This window comes from Chiloscyllium plagiosum, unplaced genomic scaffold (assembly GCF_037043375.1).
Source record: "Chiloscyllium plagiosum isolate Xiang-an unplaced genomic scaffold, Cpla_swu_hap1 HiC_scaffold_9, whole genome shotgun sequence".
In the NCBI taxonomy this organism is placed as follows: domain Eukaryota; kingdom Metazoa; phylum Chordata; class Chondrichthyes; order Orectolobiformes; family Hemiscylliidae; genus Chiloscyllium; species Chiloscyllium plagiosum.
This window is the reverse complement of record NW_028270147.1, coordinates 85,940,490-85,966,189: the sequence shown is the minus strand read 5'-3', so window position 1 is coordinate 85,966,189 and position 25,700 is coordinate 85,940,490. Positions and strand designations below refer to the sequence as shown.

Below are 25,700 nucleotides of genomic sequence, written 5' to 3'. Positions count from 1 at the left end.
ACTTGTTGGGCCGAAGGGCCTGTTTCCACACTGTAAGTAATCTAATCTAATCTAAACAATGGTTTCACGATTATCATTATGTGCCACAGTGGCTCCGTGGTTAGCACTGCTGCCTCACAGCACGAGGGACCAGGGTACAATTCCATCCCTGGGGGACTACCTGTGCGGAGTTTGCATGTTGTCTGCGTGGGTTTCCTCTGGGTGCTCCGGTTTCCTCCCACCGTCCCAAGATGTGGAGGTTAGGTGGATTGGCCGTGCTAAATTGCACATAATGTCTGGGGATGTGCAGGCTAGGTGAATTAGCCATGGTAAGTGCAGGGTTACAAAGATAGGGTAGGTGTGGGTCTGAGTGGGATGCTCTTCAGAGGGTCTTTATGGACTCGATGGGGGTTTATAGGCCAAGCACAGGCAGATGTAGCTAGTTTAGTTTGGGATTATGGACTGGTGGGACCGAAGGATCTGTTTCGATGTTGTATGACTGTATGACACAAGGTAAAGCATCTCTTTTTCTAGTTTTCCTGTTTCAGTCCTGTGGGCTTAGGAAAGTGGAGTTCAGGATTATCAAATCAGCCATAATCACATCAAGTAACATTGGGAGACTTTCAGACATAAACAAAGGGATACTAATAAAATAAATAAGAGTAGGTAAGGTAAAGTACGAAAGAAACCTAGCACAAAATATCAAAATGAATAGCAAAAGCTTCCAGTAGTATGCTGAACGGGACAGGGTCACTAAGGTAAATGTTGGTCCCTTGGAAGTTGAAGCCGATGAGTTAATAGGGGGAATACTGAAATAGCAGAGCTGCGAAATTATTACTTTTCCTCAGTTTTCACGTTAGAGGACAGTAGGACCATTCCTATTGGAACAGTTAAATCAGAGGCGAGAGAAAGCATAGAACTTAAACAATCAATACCAATGGGTATATGAATAAGAGGGTTTGGAGGGATATGGGCTGGGTGCTGGCAGGTAGAACTAGATTGGATTGGGATATCTGGTCGGCATGGACGGGTTGGACCGAAGGGTCTGTTTCCATGCTGTACATCTCCATGACTCTATGACTCTAATTAGCAGAGCTGACTTGATGAGATGAAGGGCTTATGTCCGAAACATCGACTCTCCTGCTCCTCGAATGCTGCCTGACCTGCTGTGCTTTTCCAGAGCCACACTTTTCAACTCGGACTCTCCAGTATCTGCAGTCCTCACTTATTCCGAGTTGATGAGATGAATGGCTTAATCTGCTCCTACACATTATGGTCTGAAAAATTCCTGAATGCCCTATAATTCCTCACATGAGTGGATTGTTGCTGCATTTTCACAATCTCTTCTAAATGGAATGACGCTGACTTAGCACCTCAAATTATTTAACAAACATCTCCCACTGACCTTCTGTATCTTTCCAATTAAAACATTTCCCCATGTTTACTGTTTCACCACTTTGATCACTTAATCCTGAGCCTAGAATGCACAGAGTGCCTATAAATTAAACCTGAAGAATATTACAATCATTAGAAAATAGGTATTGTGGATATTAGAGGATGGACAGAGTGAGGAAAATTCAGCTCCCTGCCAAACAATGGAGCTCAGTGCTTCAGCAACCTTCAACCTTCAGGATGTACATGTACTTGGAAAGACAAGGACTAATTAGGGATAGTCAACATGGTTTTGTGTTGAGTTTTTTGGGGATGTTACAAAGAGAATTGATGAGGGGAGAGTGGTTGATGTCATATAAATGGATTTCAGTAAGGCATTCGACAAGGTTCCTCATGGGAGACCGATTAGCAAGGTTAGAGCTCATGGAATACAGGGAGAACTAGCCATTTGGTTAGAGAACTGGCTCAGTGGAGTGCCACAAGGATCAGTGGCATGGTGCCTCAGTGGCTGGCACTGCTGCCTCACTGTGTCAGGGACACGAGTTCAATTCTAGGAGTTCACACAATTGCCGCATGTCTGCAAGGGTTACCTCCAGGTGCTCCGGTTTCCTCTCACAGTCCAAAGATGAGCAGTTTAGGTGATTTGGCCATACTAAGTTGCCCATAGTGTCCAGGGATGTGCACGTGAGGTGGATTAGCCCTGGGAACTGTAGGGTTACAGGGATGGGGTGGTTCTGGGTGAAATGCTCTTTGAAGGGTCTGTGTGGGATCAATGGGCTGAATGGTCTGTTTCCACACTGTAGGAATGCTAAGTGAGAGACTGTGTAGACTGACGTACTGCAACAGAAATTGCCTGTGTCAGTGGGGGAGCACTTTGGGGCCAGCGACCATAATTTTATTAGATTTAAAATAATGATGGAAAAGGATAGACCAGATCTAAAAGTTGAAGTCCTAAATTGGAGAAAGGCCAATTTTGATGGTATTAGGCAAGAACTTTTGAAAACTGACTGGGCGCAGATGTTCAGGTAAAGGGATGACTGGAAAATGGGAAGCCTTCAGAAATGAGATAACGAGAATCCAGAGAAAGTATGTTCCTGTCAGGGTGAAAGAAAAGGCTAGTAGGCATAGGGAATGCTGGATGACTAAAGAAATTGGGGGTTTGGTTAAGAAAAAGAAGGAAGCATATGTCAGGTATAGACAGGATAAATCGAGTGAATCCTTAGAAGACTATAAAGGAAGTAGGATTATACTTAAGAGGGAAATCAGAAGGGCAAAAAGGGGACATGAGATAGCTTTGGCAAATAGAATTAAGGAGAATCCAAAGAGTTTTTACAAGTACATTAAGGACAAAAGGGTAACTAGGGAGAGGACAGAACCCCTCAAAGATCAGCAAGGTGGCCTTTGTGTGGAGCCGCAGAAAATGGGGGAGATACCAAATGAGTATTTTGCACCAGTATTTACTGTGGAAAAGGATATGGAAGACATAGACTGTAGGGAAATAGATGGTGACATCTTGCAAAATGTCCATATTACAGAGGAGGAAGTGCTGGATGTCTTGAAACGGGTAAAGGTGGATAAATCCCCAGGACCTGATCAGGTGTACCTTAGAACTCTGTGAGAAGCTAGAGAAGTGATTGCTGGGACTCTTGCTGAGATTTTTGTATCATCGATAGTCACAGGTGAGGTGTCGGAAGACTGGAGGTTGGCAAACGTGGTGCCACTGTTTAAGAAGGTGGTAAGGACAAGCCAGGGAACTATAGACCAGTGAGCCTGACCTCGGTGGTGAGCAAGTTGTTGGAGAGAATCCTGAGGGACAGAATGTACATGTACTTGGAAAGACAAGGACTGATTGGGGATAGTCAACATGGTTTTGTGTTGAGTTTTTTGGGGATGTTACAAAGAGGATTGATGAGGGGAGAGTGGTTGATGTCATATAAATGGATTTTAGTAAGGCGTTCGACAAGGTTCCCCATGGGAGACCGATTAGCAAGGTTAGAGCTCATGGAATACAGGGAGAACTAGCCATTTGGTTAGAGAACTGGCTCAAAGGTAGACCAGTGGAGTGCCACAAGGATCAGTGCTGGGCCCTCTACTTTATGTTATTTATATAAATTATTTGGATGCGAGCATAAGAGGTAAGTTTGCAGATGACACCAAAATTGGAGCTGTAGTCAACAGCGAAGAGGGTTACCTCAGATTACAACAAGATCTTGACCAGATGGGCCAATGGGCTGAGAAGTGGTAGATGGAGTTTAATTCAGATAAATGTGAGGTGCTGCATTTTAGGAAAGCCAACCTTATCAGGACTTATACACTTAATGATAAGGTCCTAGGGGGTGTTGCTGAACAAAGAGACCTTGGAGTGCAGGTTCATAGCTCCTTGAAAGTGGAGTCACAGGTGGATAGGATAGTGAAGAAGGTGTTTGGTATGCTTTCCTTTTTTGGTCAGAGTATTGAGTACAGGAGTTGGGAGGTCATGTTGCAGCTGTACAGGCCATTGGTTAGGCCACTGTTGGAATATCGCATGCAATTCTGGTCTCCTTCCTATCAGAAGGAGTTTGTGAAACTTGAAAGGGTTCAGAAAAGATTTACAAGGATGTTGCCAGGGTTGGAGGATTTGAGCTATAGGGAGAGGCTGAACAAGCTGGGGCTGTTTTCCTGGAGCGTCGGAGGCTGAGGGATGACCTTATAGAGGTTTACAAAATTATGAGGGGCATAGATAGGGTAAGTAGGCAAAGTCTTTTCCCTGGGGTCGGGGAGTCCAGATGTAGAGGGCATAGGTTTAGGGTGAGAGAGGAAAGATATAAAAGAAACTAAGGGGCAACTTTTTCACTCAGAGGGTGGAATCAGCTGCCAGAGGAAGTGGTGGAGGCTGGTACAATTGCAACATTTAAGAGGCATTTGGATGGGTATATGAATAGGAAGGGTTTGGAGGGATATGGGCTGGGTGCTGACAGGTGGGACTAGATTGGGTTGGGATATCTGGTCGGCATGGACAGGTTGGACTGAAGGGTCTGTTTCCATGCTGTACATCTCTATGACTCTATGACTCTATTAGGATTTCCTAAAACACTCACTTTTATATTGATGATATACTACTTCTTTACCTCAGGGAAACTTTGGTTCATTCACAACTGTGGTCTAGGTCAGGTGTGGACTATTGTTGTAGTTTCTTGCCAATTAACAATGTCTCCAAAAGCAGAAAAATTCAATAATTTCTATCAGAGCGTGCATCAGCCTTTCTCTCAAAGGATATGGATTCAATCCTGCCTTTTTCTGAGCAGAGAAAGGATGTCGTAATAGAGTAAGTTTGATAAATATTTTTCTTCTGAGTGTCCAGAAAGGCTGGAGGATATTGGTAGATGCTGGGGAAGAAATTAATCAAGCATCTTGAAAGGAAGGGTTTAAGGGGACCTCACTGCCCCAGTTCGACACACACTTCACTTCAATTGTTCCTTACCTCAGTTGTTCATAAAGACACTCCACCCAATTTGGTCTCCAATGTTCATTTTTTTAAAAAGTCCACTTTGATCACTTGTGACTCACTAAAATTTGATGTTCATTGGAAACCCTCACCACTGTCTTTTAGAATGATGACACATGCTTCAAATCCCCAAACACTCCCCACCTCTCAACTGTTGAAGTACACCAATAGTCTCAAGAGGGGGTGAAGACAAGTAAAGCCCATCTAACATCAAGCAATTTGAATTATTTTTGACCAGGGATATTGATTTAGAAACAGACAGAAGGAAGACGATATTTGTGATGAGATGCACAACATTGTACATGCTGGCTCACAAAAAGGCAAATAATTTGGCTGGAAAATAGACTCTCAATTGTGTGAAATGCTGCAGAGATAAAGACACATTTAAGTTTTGGATTGCTAACCTTCTCTTTCAGATAACTTTTCACCAGCTGTTTATTTCCAACAATTCTTACAGTATTTTCAGAAGCATTGCATCCAGCTCTGGTATAATGCAATAACTAATACACCAGATTCTTTCCTGGTTGACTACTATTTCTTAATCATCTCGAGTTCATGTCCTATCACATACATATATTGTTGATTATGCTATCTACATCTTCTATGATGAGCTATCCATATCTCTCTGGTCTACCTGCCTGTGAAATGGCTGCAGTTTATTTTCTTTACTCCCTACTCCAGTTACAATTTTTTTTACGATATTCTGTTGTTTGCATGTGCTGCTATTCTTTAGATCCCATCTTTCGATTCATTTGACTAATCCAAGTAATATCATTTGGAGCTCTTTTTACATAGTCAAGAAACTCATCAGTATTTATAATGAAAATTCTTTCAGGCAATGTGGCCTAAATTGTTCATCAGGTTTTTTTTTTCTGCCGTTTTAACAAGCTTGGATTCCCTGATATTACCCACAAATCACTAATGCAACGTCTTTCTGTGTGGCCACGTGGATTTATCAAGCAACTGAAATACTCTAATGAATCACTAATGGAGAAGTGTGAAATTCATATTGACAATGCTTGATGTAAATGGGGGTAACTGAATACCAATACTATTTCAGCAGTTATGTTTAAGAGGTGCTTGTAACTCTAGAAAAGATACAAATTCCAAACAGTTGCCTTTATATAGAAATTGCTGCTGCATCATGGGATTATCGACAAACATATTATATGGCATGTAACTATGACGAGCAACAATGAATGCATTCGCTGCACCCAATGTGGCCTACTCTACACTGGAGAAAACTAACGCAGACTGGATGACCGCTTTGCAGAACAGCTCCAGTCCGTGCACAAGCACAACCTGGACCTTCCCATAGCTGATCATTTTAGAACTGTTTTGCCTGCATACCCACTCGTCTGTCCTTGACATGCTATAATACTCCAGTGAACTACAGCACAAACTGGAGGAACAACACCTCATCTTCAGATAAGTATTTTACAACCTTCTTGACTTAATATCGAATTTAACACCTTCAGGTTGAGAACCCTCTCCCATTCCTTCCCTCTCTTTTAGCTTTACTTATTGCATTCACTCTCACCATGTCCTCTGTCCCCTCCCCACCACTCCAGTGAGGCTACCTGTTCTTCCCAGTCTGACAGTCAGACATACCATTGTTCTGCCATTCTCACATTCTGAACATTTAATCTGACCTGTCAACGTCCTTCCTCCCCCAGCACTCCATCCATCTACTACTGCATAAATGATGCCCCCTCCACACTTCACATCAGCTCTGACAAAGAGTCATCTAGACTCGAAACGTTCACTTGCTTTCTCTTTATGGATGCTGCCTGACCCACTGAGATTTCCAGCACTCTTTGTTTTCATTACAGTTTTCAGCATCTGCAGCAATTTGCTCTTACAACAACAACTTGCATTTCTATATTAACAGTGTAAGGTTCTTCAGAGAGGAGTAAGCAGAAAATGGGTATCAAGGTGAAGAGGTAAGTGTTGGAAGGGAAATCACAACAATTGGCCAAATTGGGCCAATGTCTTCTCGAGATGACGAGGGTCTTGGATATCTGTCAGAGAGTTGGGAGGAAGTAGACGCCACCCCTTTTCAGGAAAGCCTGGCACACCATATACCACAAGCAGGTATTTTTGACAGGCCAGAGGCAGACCTTCCCCTTGGGATGGACGCTCGACCCATCGAGAATCAGTTGGCATAACAAAAGGCAGCAATTCTACTGAACAGCTGAGCCACCGTGAAAGCAGTGACTGCTGCCTGTATAATACCCATCTGAGAGATTGAATCTGCTACATTTTCAATTCACTGGAACTGTGTTAGACATATGACAAGGACGAGGTGAAAGTGAGTACTGCAGATGCTGGAGACTAGAGTCAGGCAGCATCCGAGGAGCAGGAAAATCGATGTTTCGGGCAAAGGGCCTTCATCAGGAATGAGCATCTAACAGGAATGACCTGCTGTGCTTTTCCAGCACTAATATGACAAGACTGGTAAAGCAATAATGTGGGTCCTTTGAAATAAAACTGTATGCAAATAGTGTAAACGTATTAGTTGCAAACATATTTGATTGTATATGCCTCTGTTGTAGACAGAAAACAGTCAATGGGCTAATTCATCACATTCTGTGTCAAGGTGTCAAGGCAATCAGTCCTCTTGATGAAGGACTCTCTCTTTTGGGAGTTTGTAACTAATTGCACATGGGGTTGATTTCCTCACTATCCACATCCACAATGCCTGCCCACTTGCCCAGTGCTGGCTTAATATCTGCAGCACAAGGTTATGTCCTTAAGTGGGCTTAAACTACAACCAATGGACCATAACCAGTGCCAACATGAGATGGCCACCCAGAAACATTCCCACCATGACTGTAATTGAGTTGGAGTTGGAATCCTTAATCATCACCTTCCATCCTATTGGAATAACTCAGCACTGCCAGGCTGATCATAGGAGAGGCACAAAGATTCCAGTCATGGCTTTCCAAAGACAGTTTGAAGAAGAGTAGAGAGACAGAGGAGCTGAAGGATGGAATTGCAGTCAAAGCTGGAAACGGAAGGGTTGGAAATGATAGCACAGAAGGCCAGATTTGTAGGTTAGCAGAACACTGGGCAACACAAGCTCTCAACATTAACCATTGTAATTTTGAATTCTGAGCACCCACAAACAAAATTCAGCTCACCTATTTATTACACTTTCAAATTTGATGAACGCTATTTCCAAAAATCGAGGTCTATAGGTTCCAGTTACAATTTTCTTCTTTAAGCTGTTTCTTTCTAGTGCTTTCATTTCTATATATAACATCCTGGTGTTTCACATATTTTTACATTTCACCGCACCTGCCATTTATCTGCCCTTTGCCAGTCTAGTCATGACCTTCTGTAATCTTTCACAGTTCTCATAAGAATTTTTCATACACCTGCCGACAATTTATTATGTTCAGCACAATTTGATATTATTCCCTGAATTCCTAAGCTAGAGTCTTTGCTTATATATCATAAATAAAAATGTCCCAACAGCGACCCCTTTAGAAACCCAATCACCACCTCTTTCCAGTCCAAGAAATTTCTTTTTACATTGCCCATTTGTTTTCCACCCCATAATCATCTCCTTATCCAAATGGTCAACTTCCCTTTCACTATATGTGCCTTTATCTCAATGTGCTATCTCTTTTATACTTAAGAAAATGTTGGAGCAGTTCTGACAAACTCTTCAGTGCCTTTGTCCCACCCCACCCCCTAATAAAAACGAAAACGATGGGGGCCAGAAAACGACAGAGTCAGCGGATGTGCCAGATTCCTGGCCTTGTGCCCAACTTCATTCATTTTTGTCAACACGGACTCAAAGCCTATGAGAGGTAGCTGCTCTCATTAGGCAGGTTAGTAATGAGGATCAGTAGGAAACTGGTTAAAGGTGGGTAATGGAGGCCACATAGGATCTTCTTATCTCCCAACACAATGGGATGGATCAATTGCGTGAACATAGATACCCAGTGGCAGACTGGAGTACAACACAATCAACAGGCATATGAGCCATTCGATGACTGCCAATCTGAGGTACAATAGACACTACCTAAGGAGAGGCAACTAATTCTCCACTCTCTTGTAATATGACTGCTATTTTAGTTATGTTGCTGGAGAGAGATGCTGCAACTCCCAGTGAGAATGACAGTCTTGTAAGTAACTACCATGTGTGATTCCTACCCAGCCAAATTTTCAGCATTGTGCAGTTTCATTTCATCCCATATTTCACTCCAACTATACACCACATTAAAAAGCATTGTTACACAGTTTCTATTAATGCTCCTTGGGGTTGGTTAGCTCAGTTGGCTGGACGGCAGGTTTGCAATGTAGAGTGACACCAGAAGTGCAGGTTCTGGTGGAGGTTAATGTGAAGGCCCCACCTCCTCAGCCTGGTCCCTCACCTAAGCCATGGCAACCCCAGTTAAAACCGTTAGTCATCCCTCTGCAATGACAGAGCAGCCCTATGATCCGCCAGGACTATGGTGACTACTTTTTAACCAATGTTTCCTTGAATAGTGACTGCATAATCGAGACAGGTAATGTTTGGGAGTGGTAATGTGGATCAAGGGGTAGTTAAGCTGGGAAAGTCCTTGTCAGGTCAGCATAGTAGCTGTAATGGGGGAGTTATCGGCACAGCTGCTAGTTGGGACAGACGAGATTCGATTTGGGGGATTAGTTGCTTCAGAGAGTGGAGTTAAGATTTAGTTTCATCAGGATTGTTGGGGGAGAGAGGGTCAGCTTGGATTGGAGCAGTTATTATGGTGCAAGGGGTTTGGCTATAGTGCTCAGTGCTATTATATAGGTTAAGTTCTCAGTTAGACCAGGTATGAAGCAGTGTGACATTTTTCAGGGTAAATATGCAAGTAAGCCCTTTATATCTGAGCTAAGAGTCAGTGATCTTTACGTAGTGCTTTGGACAGACAAATCCGCATTTCCAGCTAATTTCAGCAGTTATATGTGCACATCAAGGTTTCCACAGTAAATTAAAGCTAATTTTATTGCTTTAGATCTTGAAAATGTTAAGCCAATGACTCCTATGCTCTCTCTTCATTTTACACCAGACTATGATCATGAACCTAACTTAATTCTACGTCTAAATTCTACAACGTGAGATTGTAATCACTATCCTATCTCGATATAAATGAGACTACAGACCCCATCCTATCTCTCTATGATAGATGAGATTGCAATCCCTGTCCTCTCTCTGTTATATTGGGTCGCCAGAGTGTTTTTATCTCAACATTTATATTTGTCAGTTACAATATTGAATCCATGAACTCGACAGCAGTTAACCTTCCTGGGTCAGTTTTGGCGTTTGACTTAAATAAGCTGAACAAATCTCCATCACTACTCCTAAAACATTACAATAAAACATTTTGTAAATTCCACTGTATCATGCTACTAAATATCAGTGCGTAGATGAAACATAATCAGAAGTTACACAATAAAAGTTCATTAGTACCAACACTGTCATTCTCAAAGATTAGCAGGAGGCAAACAGCAGGAAACCTTAATGCACTTTGTAAAATATAATAAGCAAGTGCCAAACCACAGCAGAGCCAGTGCCTATTTTCCTACAGACGGAAGCAAGCAAACCAGCTATCTTTATAACTATTGGCATGTTTGATAGAAATCTGTGGCCATGACTGTGTGCTGACTGATGCTTGCTATAGGAATAGCTTATTTCAGTTAAAATAAATGAATGCAGCATGTAAATATTGACAGTGTATTTTGGAGATGAAGTGTCACTTGACTGGCACTCTGTCTCAGGTATATTGGATCAGCCTTTGCAAGTGATGCCAATAGATTGTGAGCTTGAAAGTGCACCGTGAGTGAATTAGCATGTGAATTATTTTAATTTTTATGGCTTGGCACTTGCTTGTTATATTTTTCAAAGTGCATTATGGTGTCCTGCTGTTTGCCTCCTGCTTGGTTTGCATGCACTGACTGTGTAGAGTTTGTAGATTGACTCTGACTTAGTGTTCGATTCATAATTCATCCACAAAATAAAAGGACAGGTCAATTTATTTAAGGCATTCTAGCTCAGCGGATAGTAGGTTTAACTCGAGGTGCTTTAATGTAGTTACAAGACAAGCAAATGCGCTGACAGCACTAATGGAGGAATTGTAGGACAGATTAAGGTTTGAAAAGATGGTAACTGCAGCTTCCATAAGTCTGAGTAAATTCACTAAGAACAGTATTTTAAAATAGGAAAACAATCTGATACTACCCTGCATTACTGTGCCTATTTGGAATTAATACACAGATTTGTATTGAATGTATATATACAACATAGAAGCACATACAAGCAGTTCTTGGCAACATTGTTGTTCACTTCAACCTGTTCTTATCCTTCATCATTTAATTCTATCAGAATAAATCTCTACTCCCTTCTCCGTTTACATACCTCTTTATCTTCCACTTAAATACATCTCAACAATTCACATCAACCATTGCCTGCAGAGTGAGATAGAAATTCCAAGGTTACTACTGCATTCTCTAATTCATTTCTCGGTGACTATCACAAATAGATGACCCCTAGTTTAATTTGTGTCAGTGGACTTACTCTCTATCGAAAATTATGAAGCATTTTTTGGTACGGTGGTTCAGTGGTTAGCACTGCTGCTTCACAGCGCCAGGGACCCAGGTTCGAATCTACCCTCAGGCGACTGTCTGTGTGGAGTTTGTCCATTCTCCCCGTGTCTGTGTGGGTTTCCTCCAGGTGCTCTGGTTTCCTCCCACAGTCCAAAGATGTGCAAGTTGGGTAGATTGGTCATGTTAAATTGCCCACAGTGTCAGAGGATCAGCGTGATCCTGATGGGCCAAATGACCTGCATCCCCACCATAAGAATTCTGTGAGCTGATCAAATATGGATTTTTCTGTAAGTAATATCAAGATGGACAACAAGAGCTTCTCTAAATATATACAAAGGAAGAGAGAAGACAAATTGAACATAGACCCTGACAGGCTGAGAAAATAATAATGGAAAGTAGATGGCAGAGGAGTTGTATCAGTCTTCATAGTAGAAGACATTAATTACATTCCAATATTAATAGATAATCAAAGAGCAAAAGAAGGAGAGGAAATAAACACAATAAGTATCACCAGAGAAAAAGGTACTAGGGAAACAAATGAGGCTAAAGACTGATGTGTTCACAGGATCTGAGGGGATGCATCTTAAGATACTGAAGGAAGTAGTGACACAGACAATGAATGCACTGATAGTAATCTTCCAGGAATCCTTAAATTCTGCAGAAGTTCCTGAGTTTTGGAATATTGCCTTTATTTGAAAAGGGAAGGAGACAAAAAAAGGTAACTGTAGACGAGTTAGCTTAATCTCTGGTTATTGAAAAAGTGTTAGTGTATATTATGAAAGATTTAATAGCAGAGCATCTAGAAGTACATAATATGATAAAGCAGAGTCAGCATGGCTTCACAAAGGGGAAATCAGGCCTGACAAGCATACTTGAATTTTGTGAGCAAGTAAAAAGCAAGATAGCTGAAGAGGAAGCAGTGGGTGTAATATATTAGGATTTTCAGAAGGCCTATGTTACCACATATTAGATTATTAAATAAGATAAGGTAAGGTCACCCCCAACCTCTGACATTCCAGGGAAAACAGCCCCAGCCTGTTCAGCCTCACCTTATAGCTCAAACCCTCCAACTCTAGCAACATCCTTGTAAATCCTTTCTGTACCCTTTCAAGTCTCACAATATCCTCACAATAGAAATATAGCAGGGAGACCAGAATTGTACGCTATGTTCTATAAGTGACCTAACCCAACATCCTGTACAGCCACAATATGACCTCCCAACTCCTGTTAGAGGACAATTTATTAAAGATTTTCAAGGCAATGAAATGGTAAAAATAGAATAAAATAGGATAAAAATAGAAAACAATTCCACTTATGGGTGCAAACAATACTAAGGTAATAAGTAATATTGATAAATATATTTAATTGGGAAATCAAAAGTAACAGGAACTTGAAGATTTTCATTTTGCACTCTTCAGGACTGGAATGCAAGAAACCAAACTTGGAAAAGGAACAACAATTTACACAGCCTGAAAAGCAGTTGTTGATTTGTTGGACTATGATGGGCATAGAGCTAGAGCAGGAATTGTTAACTACCACTCCTCGTTCACTGATTCAACTCAGATCAGGCTGTAATGGGTCAGGGCATTGCTATTGCTAATGTGGCAGGGAAACACCTTTACACAGAGTCATTAACATGTAGGACTTGTTATAGCATGGAATGATTGAGGGGATTTATCAGTACATCTGTGCTGCTCATTCTCTGCACATTGTATGAATCACTATACCTGACTATGGTTCTGATACTCTACCCAATGCTGTGTCACTTTCGGAAAATACGTACAAATATGTGATACCAGTAATATCAGCTCTATTTGCCATCGGCGGCTGTTTGATCTCACCTCACTCATTGGAATCACATAGAGGGGCACAGTTTCAATAACACGTCACTGTGGTCAAAAGATTTTTCATGATAACTGAGGAAATATTTCCTTTGGGTTCTGTTAGCTTAAGTATGCTGCGTGAGTATTTTTAGCAAATTAATATGTAAATTTGTGAAATGGGGACATTGCACGCAGCACCACAGATGGGAGGAAGGGAGAAAATTAGAAAGTGTGATTGGAGATAGCAGTGCGAGGGATCAAAAGAATTTTCTTCTTTTTGGTTTGGCTTTGCTCAGTATAGGCAGAGGTTTGAATTATGAGATCTTTAATGGACTTGTTTGCTACAAATATCAAAAGAGGATCAGAAAATTGCAGACAGGTTAAATGAATTTCTACATCAATCTTCATGAATGCATGCCTGAAAAAATTCCAGTACCAAACAGTGATGCAGAATCTCTTCATTTTATAGTATTTGCAGCATTAAAACAGCCCATATAAACTATGCTGGCCCTCGTGCTTCACATAAACCTCCTCAACACATCTCGTGTCACCTAAGCCTCACACCATCTCCTTCGATTCCTTTCTCCTACACATCCTTATCCAGCTTTTCCTGTAAACTATCCCTTCTGTCCACCTCAACTGTGCCTGATGAGAAAAACTTCCACCTTCTGACCACAATTCCACGTTCTAACCAGGATGTGCTATTAATTACTTTAATAATCAATATGGGTGGGGAGAGTTTGAAATTCCACTTGACCAGTTATGTGGTGGTGCCTGCTGGGTAGTACCTTCTTACCCTTGATCAAAGGTTCAGTGGAGGTGGTCCAAATGCTGAATTGAGCACATCACTCAGGGAGATCTTATGCCTCCCAAAACCCCATGCTTCAACAAATGTTTAAAGGCAGGATTGGGAGCCTGGTCGTCTTTGAATTTGTTATTGTATAACTTAGCCTCACCTCCCCCCCCCCCCTCCACCACCACCACAATCTTTTACTCATTTTAGGGTGGGTGAGGGATCCCTTCAATCTATTAAGTAGTCAATTAGTGGCCACATCGATGCATACGCTTGGTCCCCGGTCACTGTTTCAGCTGCTGTATGGAAAGGCCCAGGCCAAGCAGCTTTTACTGGGCAGGCAAAGTGATTTTGGGCAAATTAGGTAGGTAGGCAAATCTCCTTTTGTGGATAGACACCCCAAACGTTTATACCCACCTCCCTTCTAAACGTAGCCTCTGTACCCACACCCACTTTCTCAAATTTAGGCCCCATCTCGGTCACATCTCCGATCTTTCAGACTCACCTCTATTTCTTTGAGACTGCTTGGAATGTCAGCAGTGGCCACTACACAAGTCTAGCACTCCTGCAGTCGACAGATCGGCAGCAGCTCATTTCCATCCCAGATGGGAGCTCGACTCTCACCCTGAGACAGTTATCATTGCTCCCACAAGATGGGTCCGATCATGAACTAGGTGCAGGAAGCCAGCTTGATCTTCCAACCAATGCTTCAGTTGGACACCAGTGGAGGAGATGGCACACACACATATACACACTCACCCACTCACTCACTCCTTATCTGTACACACAGATATACTCGCTTTGGTGTTAGTTCAATGAAGTTTGAAGCTTCACCAGACTGATTTCTTGTCACTTTCACAGAAATCAAGTTGGCTAGGTATACATATTCGAGAAATCAGTGACATGAGATACAGTGTAATTGAACATTAACATGTTTTATGAAGATTGATTAATCAACAGTGAGATGGTTCTCCTAGCTGAGGAATATACAGATCACCATCACAGATTAAGATGTCACGTGACAGCCAAGGAGAAGAAAGATGAGGAGAAACTTGATTGTGTCAAGAATTGTGAATTTTCAGAATACTCTGCCCCAGGAGGGCTTTCAGTTATTGAAATTCTTCAAGACAGACATCAATGAATATGTCGAAGTTGAAAGAATCAGGGATAGTGAGGAATGTGGAGCTGAGGACAGAGCAGGATTGAGGGACAAATGAGTTACTTCTCCTTCTGTTTCTTTATATTCTTCTGTCCTCTAGTTGACCTTGTTGAACTTCTATACCCCACCACATCCCTTCAACACATTTAAATCCTAAACTCTGAAAATCTCCAACTTCTCCAGTATCCACTTCCTTGGGTCTGGCTTTAGTTCTGCCTGATGTTTGTGGCCCTGGACTCTTTTGTTTCTAGCAGAACAGCCTCCTTTAAATCTTGTCACTTCCACCGAGTATCTCCTCTAAAATCTCCTTCCTTGGTTTGATGGAGATTGTTGACTGATTACAGATATACAAAATACCTTGCAAGGACTGCAACACTATATTGGACAAATGGGCAGGAAACTAGCCACCAGGATGCATGAGCACCAACTAGCCACCAAAGGACATGACCAACTATCACTGGTATCCATACACACAGATGAAGAGAGACACCAGTTCAACTGGGACAATACATCCATCCTGGGACAGGCAAACAAAGACATACATGGGAATTCCTAGAGGCCCGACATTCAAACTGGCACTCCATTATTAAACATTTTGATTTGGACCCCATTTACCAACCTCTCAGAAACAGAACCGGAAATGATATCACCCACCACAGCAAACCGAGACAGATAAATAACAGGCGGTGCAGAACACCAGCGCTTCACCGGAGACTCACTGATGATGTTACCGAGCATGGTGACGGAAATCTGAGGACAAATCCACCAGCTCAGCGAGCAAACTTACAACCTAGAAACTGATTACACTTCTGTGCAATGTCTTGGGATATTTTTCTTTTCAACATTAGAGACTGTCCTCAATTGCAAGCTGTTGCTGTTTGTGTTATCATCCTGGCCAAGAATCCTCTCACAAACAATACCAGTCATTTATCTTGCTGTCTGTGTGCCATTGGTGGTCAATATTTATTAGTGCAACAGCAGGCGCTGTTTCAATGTGATCTCCCCAGACTTGAGAAGTGGTTTGGAAGGATCCATCTTGTGTTTGGGGAAGACTCAGTGTGTTCCTCTGTAATGTGCCATGGGCTGCTCAGTTCAAATGATAAGGGCATCACGCACACGTTTTCTAAAACCAAAGGAAGGCTCTGATGGATTATTTTGCTTTGTATGACAACCTTACTGAAGTCGCAGAGAAACTTGTGTAACATCTCACTCTGTATAAAGCAGTTCTGGTGACATTGTCCCAGCTTCACTGCTTGGAATGACTCCATTCCAAAGGCAAAGGATGTGCCAACTCCGGATCCACCCGTCAGTAGAATGAATGGCTTGCTGATTGCAAAAACAATAAAGGACTTTTATAAAAGTTCAGTGCAAAGCAAGGAATGAATATTGGTTACATTCTAGTGACCTTTAGGGAAATGAATCTGCATGTCCATTTGATTTGGCCTACATGTGACTCCAGACCCACAGCAATGTGGCTAACTCTTCCTTCTTTTTGTTTGTTCATCGAATTTAGGTGTCACTAGCTGGGCCAACATTTATTGGTCATTCCTGATTACCCAGAGAGCAGTTAAAAGTCAACCTTACTGCTATGTGTCTGTAGTTACATGTAGGCTGGATTGGTTAAGATCTATTTATTCCCTAAAGGATATTAATGGACCAGATGGGCTCGTAGTTACAATCTACAATAATCACATGGTCACCATTAGGCTGATTTTTGCTTTTTTTTTAATCTAAGTTTGACTATCTGCCCTGGTTGGATTCAAAATGCAGGCTCCCAGAACATTAGCTTGGTACTTTGAATTACTACCAGTGACACTACCAGTACTCCACCGCTTCCCTGAGTTCCGTCTGAGCTATTAAGGATGGACAATAAATGCTGGCCTAGTCAGTGGTGCGCACATCCCATGAACAAATAATGAAACCTCATAAAGCTACATAGCACCAGGATAATTAATAATAATGGCCACTGGCTGTTTACACTCAGAACTCCAGGCTCTGTTGCACTTTTATTGATAGAATCATTGAACTGAATGATTTATTGCCACTTGTATGTTACAGGGAATGACACACTAAGATACAGTGAAAAGCTTCAACTGTCACCACAATCCGGTCCTATTAAGATTCAAGAGATATAACTGAGAGAGAGTCTATCCCCATTCCTCCAAGGCGTGAGTTGGCTCACCAATGACGCCTGTGCCTCCACCTCTCCCCACAACTTCACTGCAGCCTGTGCCAGACCCTCTAACGTCAGAGTTGCCACTCCTTAGGTGCCATCTCTTCATCATTGAGCCCACCTCGCCAACGTCAGCACCAATGTGGCTTCACATGCTGGACCCACACTCACCCCTGCTCTGCTGCTACCAGCGCCTCATCGATAACCAGGAGTCCCCGACTCTGCTCCCAGGATCTGCTGCCATCTTACCGATAACCAGGAGCCCTGACTCCAAGCCTACCACACCAGGGTCTGCTGCCATCTTATCGATAACCAGGAGCCCTGACTCCAAGCCTACCACACCATGGTCTGCTGCTGTCTCACTGATAGCCAGGAGTCCTGACTCCAGGCCTACCACACTAGGATCAGCTGCTGTCACACTGATAGCCAGGAGTCCCAATCTCCAGGCCTACCACACCAGGATCTGCTGCTGTCTCACTGATAGCCAGGAGTCCTGACTCTGGCCTACCACACCAGGATCTGCTGCTGTCTCACTGATAGCCAGGAGTCCTGGCTCCGGCCTACCACACCAGGATCTGCTGCTGTCTCACTGATAGCCAGGAGTCCTGACTCCAGCCTACCACACCAGGATCTGACGCTACCTCATTGATAAGCAGGATTATGAAGGATCAACAATCAATGCTAAGTGATAGAGGAGAGAATATGCATAGCAACAATGGTAGGCTATTTCACTTGACGGGCCTAATTAATTACTACATTGCCCACACTGCATCAGCACACTTGAATCTAACTCCCCCAATCCATGTTCCAAATTTGTCCACAAGCTGATCACCCAGTTGGTGTATAGATAATGCCTACACCCTTTCCCCACCAGCACCTGTTTCCGTTCACTCTGCAACTTCTGTGATTGTACACTTCACCTTCTAGTAGCCTTGTGTATGAATTGGTTTGTCCTCTTGATTTACCTTTAACCAAATAAAAAGCACACTTTATGCAGTCAATAACCCATACGCTAATAAATAAACAAGATAAGAGGAAGACTTCACTTTTGGAACCTGTTATTAGGTCACTGAAGCTTGTTAAAATGCTTCATGTATGATGAATTCCTTTGCTCACTGTCTCATTTTAATTTTGACAAATCTGACCATATGTAGAGCAAAATCCCTCAAGTATCCCTGCGATGAATAAGGCAGCCGCCACCTTTTTGGTTGAGAGAGGAATGTTGTCGAGATATCAGGACAAGCCCCTGTTATTCAAGTGGTGCAATTAAATCATTAACATCCAACTGAAGAATGTCGATAGAAAACTGAGATTTAGGCCACGGTTCCAAGTCCTGGACCTTGCTTTTTCAGGAATTTAACCCAGCTTCACAGTCTGTCACCCTTACCCAGGTGAACAAACAGGAACTCCATAAAGTGTTGAATAAACAAAAAACTCCAAGCTGCACAATGAATAAAATTTACCCTGATGAATATTCAGGAACACTGCTTGGCTACACAGTGAATAGCCTTTGATACATTTTTAAAAAAAGGACTGCCACACAGTTACACAATGAATAATGCGTGAACGGCTGGACAACCAGCAAATTAATGTTTTATGCAATATGTACAACTTATCCTGGGTTTTGCATTTCTTTTCATTTTAACCAATTAAGTACTTCATTCAGAAACTTTTTAAGTTTATCACAGAACAGTGCAAGCTTACAAGGACAAATCTGAATGATTGGTTTTTTGACTGCAATATAAAATCCCTACAGTGTGGAAGCAGGCCATTCAGCCCATGAAGAGCATCACACCCAGACCCACCCTACCTCTGGCACCCTGCATTTCCCATGGCTAATCCACCTAGTCTGCACATCCCTAAACAGTATGGAAAATTAATATGATCAATTCATCTAACCTGCACATCTTTGGACTGTGGGAGGAAACCAGAGCAAACGCAGACATGGAGAGAATATGTAAACTCCACAGACAGTCACCCAAGGCTGGAATCAAACCCAGGACCCAAGTGCTGTGAGGCAGCAGTGCTAACCATTGAGCCACCCATTGTTCTGCAATATTCTATTGTTTTCAGAAAATTCCTCAAAACTCTATCTCTCTCCACCTGGCAACAGGATAAGTTTAAGTCAGCCTGTTCACAACCTTAGTGTCCCATGAGCAAACATCAAGCCAGGAGCTCAAGAAGGGATCATACCACTGAGTCCTATTTCCACTTCTGGAGGATTGTCTGTCTTAGCCCCTACCCCAGTTGATCAGCCACTGAAACCTTAACTCAAGCCTTTGTTTAACCTGCAGACTGACCCTTACTTGAAGAGACCACTGGCTGATTTCTCACATTATATCCACCAGAAACTTGAGGTCATCAAAAACTCTGAGGCTGATTTGATTTGATTTATTATTGACACATGCACCAGGATACAGAAAAAAAGTATTGTTTTGCTTGCTAATTGACAGTAAACCCTATTCTCTTATTATCCCTGTATCCAATAAGCTGAATTATTACCTGGCCAAGCAATGCCTTGATTTTAAAATGCTTATCCTTGATTTCAAATCCCATTATGGCTCCACTCTTTCCAGTATTACCAGTTCATTCAACTGCAATTATTTTTCCTCTTCGACTGAACTTTTGTTTATCTGGCATAATATTTTATTATGTGGCTCAGCTTCATGCTGTGCTTTATAATGGTCCCCGAAGCACCTTGGAATGTTTCATCATGTTAAGCATTTTAAATGACTTGTCTCTGGAAAAGCTTGGACAAGTACAAAACAAAATCCATCTTCTTTACTGAAGCATCAATCACTAAGCATACCTTCCCACTGTAGCCAAGAGTGTGGTGCTGGAAGAGCACAGCAAGTCAGGCAGCATCCAAGGAGCAGGAGAATCGATGTTTCGGGCAAAAACCCTTCATCAGGACTGAGGCTGGGAGCCTTAGCGGTGGAGACATAAATGGGAGGGGTCAAGGGTTGGGGGGAATGTAGCTGAGAGTGCAATAAGTGGATGGAGGTTGGGGTAATGGTGATAGGTCAGAGGGGAGGGTGGAGTGAATAGGTGGGAAGGAAGGTGGGAGAGGTCATGAGGACAGTGCTGAGCTGGAAAGTTGGAACTGGGGTAAGGTGGGGGGAGGGGAAATGAGGAAACTGGTGAAATCCACATTGATGCTCTGGGGTTGGAGGGTCCCGACGCCGGAAGATGAGGCGTTCTTCCTCCAGGTGTCGGGTGGTAAGGGAGTAGGGTGTGAGCAGAGTGCTTCAGAGATCATCTCCGGGACACCCGCACCAACCAAACCCACCGCCCCATGGCCAAACACGTCAACTTCCCCTCCCACTCCTCCAAGAACATGCAGGCCTGGGCCTCCTCCACCGCCACTCCATCACTACCCGACGCCTAGAGGAAGAACGCCTCATCTTCCGCCCTCAGGACCCTCCAACCCCAAGGCAGTAATGTGGATTTCACCAGTTTCCTCATTTCCCCTCCCACCCCCCCATCTTACCCATGTTCCAACTTTCCAGCTCAGCACCGTCCTCATGACCTGTCTCATCTGTCAATCTTCCTTCCCACCTATCCGCTCCAACCTATCACCTTTACCCCCACCTCCCTCCACCTATTTGACTGTCAGCTACCTTCCTCCCAACCTTACCCCACTTCCATTTATCTCTCCAACCCAAGGCTCAGAGCCTCATTCTTGATGAAGGGCTTTTGTCCAAAACGACAATTCTCCTGCTCCTCGGATGCTACTTGACCTGCTGTGCTTTTCCAGCACCCCACCCTTGATTGTAATCTCCAGCATCTGCAGTCCTCACATTCACCTGCCATTGCAGCAACCAGTTGCACTTGGATTGTTAATATTGTTTACATTTTTATTTCGCTTTTAATACTTTTTGAGGAACACCTATATTATAAATGTTATTCAGCTTTAGAATATATAGTGTGTTGAGAGCACTTTGAGAACTGTCATAGAGTTATAGAGATGTACAGCACAGAAACAGACCCTTCGGTCTAACCCGTCCATGTCGACCAGATATCCCAATCCAACCTGCCAGCAACCAGCCCATATCCCTCCAAACCCTTCCTATTCATATACCCATCCAGATGTCTTTTAAATGTTGCAATCATACTAGCCTCCACCACTTCCTCTGGCAGCTCATTCCATACAGGTACCACCCTCTGCGTGAAAAAGTTGCCCCTTAGGTCTCTTTTAAATCTTTCCCCTCTCACCCTAAACCTGTGCCCACCAGTTCTGAACTTCCCCAACTCAGGGAAAAGACTTTGTCTATGTACCCTATGTACGCCCCTCAAGATTTTATAAACCTCTAGAAGGTCACCCCTCAGCATCCGACGCTCCAGGGAAAACAGCCCCAGCCTGTTAAGCCTCTCCCTATAGCTCAGATCGTCCAACCCTGGCAACATCCTTGTAAATCTTTTCTGAACCCTTTCAAGTTTCACAACATCTTTCCGATAGGAAGGAGACCAGAATTGTACGCAATATTCCAACAGTGGCCTAACCAATGTCCTGTACAGCCGCAACATGACCTCCCAACTCCTGTACTCAAAGCTCTGACCAATAAAAGAAAGCATACCAAACACCTTCTTCAATATCCTATCTACCTGCGACTCCACTTTCCAGGAGCTATGAACCTGCACTCTAAGGTCTCTTTGTTCAGCAACACCCCCTAGGACCTTACCATTAAGTGTATAAGTCCTGCTAAGATTTGCTTTCCCAAAATGCAGCACCTTGCATTTATCAAAATTAAACTCCATCTGCCACTCCTCAGCCCATTGGCCCATCTGGTCAAGAACCCATGTAATCTGAGGTAATCTGAGGTAACCACTACATCTCCAATTTTGGTGTCATCTATAAATTTACTAACAATACCTCTTCAGCTCACATCCTAATCATTTATATACATCACAAAAAGTAGTGGACCCAGCATCGATCCTTGTGACACTCCACTGGTCACAGGCCTCCAGTCTGAAAAACCACCCTCCACCACCACCCTCTGTCTTCTATCTTTGAGCCAGTTCTGTATCCAAATGGCTAGTTCTCTCTCTATTCCATGAGATCTAACCTTGTTAATCAGTCTCCCATGGGGATCTTGTCGAAGGCCTTAGTGAAGTCCATATAAATCACGTCTACGGCTCTGTCCTCATCAATCCTCTTTGTTACTTCTTCAAAAAACTTAATCAAGTTTCTGAGACCTGATTTCCCACGTAGAAAGCCATGTTGACTATCCATAATCAGTCCTTGCATTTCCAAATACATGTACATCCTGTACTGCAGGATTCCTCCAACAACTTGCCCACCACTGACATCAGGCTCACTGGTCTATAGTTCTCTGGCTTGTCCTTACCACCTTTTTAAATAGTGGCACCACGTTAGCAAACCTCCAGTCTTCCAACACCTCATTTGTGACTATCGATGATACAAATATCTCAACAAAGGCCCAGCAATGACCTCACTAGCTTCCCATAGAGTTCTCAGGTACATCTGATCAGGTCCTGGGTATTTATCCACTTTTAAGTGTTCCAAGACATCCAGCAATTCCTTCTCTGTAATATGTACATTTTTCTAGATGTCACCATCTATTTCCCTACAGTCTATATCTTCCATATCCTTTCCCACAGTAAATACTGATACAAAATACTCGTTTAGTATCTCCTCCATGTCCTGCGGCTCCACACAAAGGCTGCCTTGCTGATTTTGAGGGGCTATGTTCTATTCTTAGTTACCCTTTTGTTCTTAATATATTTGTTAAAACCCTTTGGATTCTCCTTAACTCTATTTGACAAAGCTATCTCATGTCTCCTTTTTCCCCTCCTGATTTCCCTCTTAAGTATACTCCTACTGCCTTTACACTCTTCTAAGGATTCAATTGATCTATCCTGTCTATACCTGACATATGTTTCCTTCTTTTTCTTAACCAAACCCTCAATTTCTTTCATCATCCAGCTTTCCCTTTCACCCTAACAGGAATATACTGACTCTGCACTCTTGTTATCTCATTTCTGAAGGCTTCCCATTTTCCAGCCTTCTCTTTACCTGCGAACATCTGCCCCCAATCAGCTTTTTAAAGTTCTTTCCTAATACCGTCAAAATTGGCCTTTCTCCAATTGAGAACTTCAACTTTTAGATCTAGTTTATCCTTTTCCATCACTATTTTAAATCAAATAGCCCCAAAGTGCTCCCCCACTGACACCTCAGTCACCTGCCCTGCCTTATTTCCCAAGAGTAGGTCAAGTTTTGCACCTTCTCCAGTACGTACATCCACATACTGAATCAGAAAATGTTCTTATACACACTTAACAAATTCCTCTTCATCTAAACCCTTAACACTATGGCAGTCCCTGTCTATGTTTGGAAAGTTAAATTTCCCTACCATAACCACCCTATTATCCTTACAAATAACTGAGATCTCCTTACAAATTTGTTTCTCAATTTCCCTCTGACTATTAGCGGTTCTATAATACAATCACAATAAGGTGATCATCCCTTTCTTATCTCTCTTTAAAGCCACGAGACTTTAAAAACTACTAATAGAACAGCAGGTTCTTTCTTAACATGTGTTATTGAATTTTTTTGCTTAAATTTACATTTCAGACTTCACAATCAGGTAAAATGCTTTGCTCACTGCTGCATTCCTTGCTTTAGTTCCTGATACACAAATGTCTGTTATTAATGTGTGTCTTCAAGGCCTGAAATGTGGTAAGTTCTTAATTCCTGCTGGCCTCTAGTGGCAAGAGGAGAAAGTGAGGACTGCAGATGCTGGAGATCAGAGCTGAAAATGTGTTGCTGGAAAAGTGCAGCAGGTCAGGCAGCATCCAAGGACTGAAGAGCTTCTGGGCAGAGGAGATGACCTGGGGTGTGCAGTGAGAGAGGCACTCACTGAAATCCTTGTAGAGGGAGGAAGAGAGCTTCTTCAAGGAAGGCATCCTTGCAAGAGGATTCGCAGTAGGTTAAAATCTTCGAGGGCTGAAGAGCTTCTGGGCAGACGAGATGACCTGGGGTGTGCAGTGAGAGAGGAACTCAGGCTGAAGAGCTTCTGGGCAGAGGAGATGACCTGGGGTGTGCAGTGAGAGAGGGACTCAGGCTGAGAGCTTCTGTGCAGAGGAGATGACCTGGGGTGTGCAGTGAGAGAGGGACTCAGGCTGAGAGCTTCTGTGCAGAGGAGATGAGCTAGGGTGTGCAGTGAGAGAGGGACTCAGGCTGAGAGCTTCTGTGCAGAGGAGATGACCTGGGGTGTGCAGTGAGAGAGGGACTCAGGCTGAGAGCTTCTGGGCAGACGAGATGACCTGGGGTGTGCAGTGAGAGAGGGACTCAGGCTGAGAGCTTCTGTGCAGAGGAGATGACTTGGGATGTGCAGTGAGAGAGGGACTCAGGCTGAAGAGCTTCTGGGCAGAGATGACCTGGGGTGTGTAGTGAGAGAGGGACTCATGGCTGAAGAGCTTCTGGGCAGAGGAGATGATGACTGAAGAGCTTCTGGGCAGAGGAGATGACCTGGGGTGTGCAGTGAGAGAGGGACTCAGGCTGAGAGCTTCTGTGCAGAGGAGATGACCTGGGGTGTGCAGTGAGAGAGGGACTCATGGCTGAAGAGCTTCTGGGCAGAGGAGATGATGGATGAAGAGCTTCTGGGCAGAGGAGAAGAGCCCTTCCTGAAGAAGGGCTCATGCCCAAAACGTCGATTCTCCTGCTCCTTGGATGCTGCCTGACCTGCTGCGCTTTTCCAGCAACACATTTTCAGCTCTAGTGGCAAGGGGCCAGCATTCCATTCCATGCTGATACTTTGATCAAATTTGAAGACAAATGATCCTTCGTCACATCTTTGTGCCAATTGTGTGCAACTTAAAATGAGCTTTGTTGAAGATTGCCAGCAGTTCCACTGTGCCCTTAATATCTCCAGACTTATCAATCATTAGCACTTGACATCAACTCTTGCTGTTCTGATGGCACTATCTGCATAGCTGAGAGCAAAGTTGAAAATTAAGATGGAGTAAAGTTTGTGCCCACTTGCCTCCCTCCCCAATACCTCTCCCTCAACTTCCGCTGGTTTAGAGAAATATTCAGTTGAGCGTGCATCATTCATATTTTCCCTTTTCAATTAGATTATAATTGGTACCTCAATGATAAAGTTAAAAATCACAGGTTATAATCCAACAGGTTTGTTTGGTAGTACAAGCTTTTGGAGCGCTGCTCCTTCATCAGGTAGCTAGTGGGGCAGGATCATAGGACACTGAATTTATAGGAAAAGATCCAAGTGTCATACAACTGATGCAATGTATTGAACAAACCTAGATTGCTGTTAAGTCTTTAATCACTTAGAATG

General features: G+C 43.1%; 1 long non-coding RNA gene across 1 annotated transcript in view; it reads left to right on the top strand.

The window, feature by feature from the left end:
* LOC148149188 (uncharacterized) overlaps positions 1 to 25,700 on the top strand; it is a 69,778-nt gene that overhangs the window by 35,455 nt on the left and 8,623 nt on the right. The gene's annotated exons all lie outside the window — the stretch shown is intronic.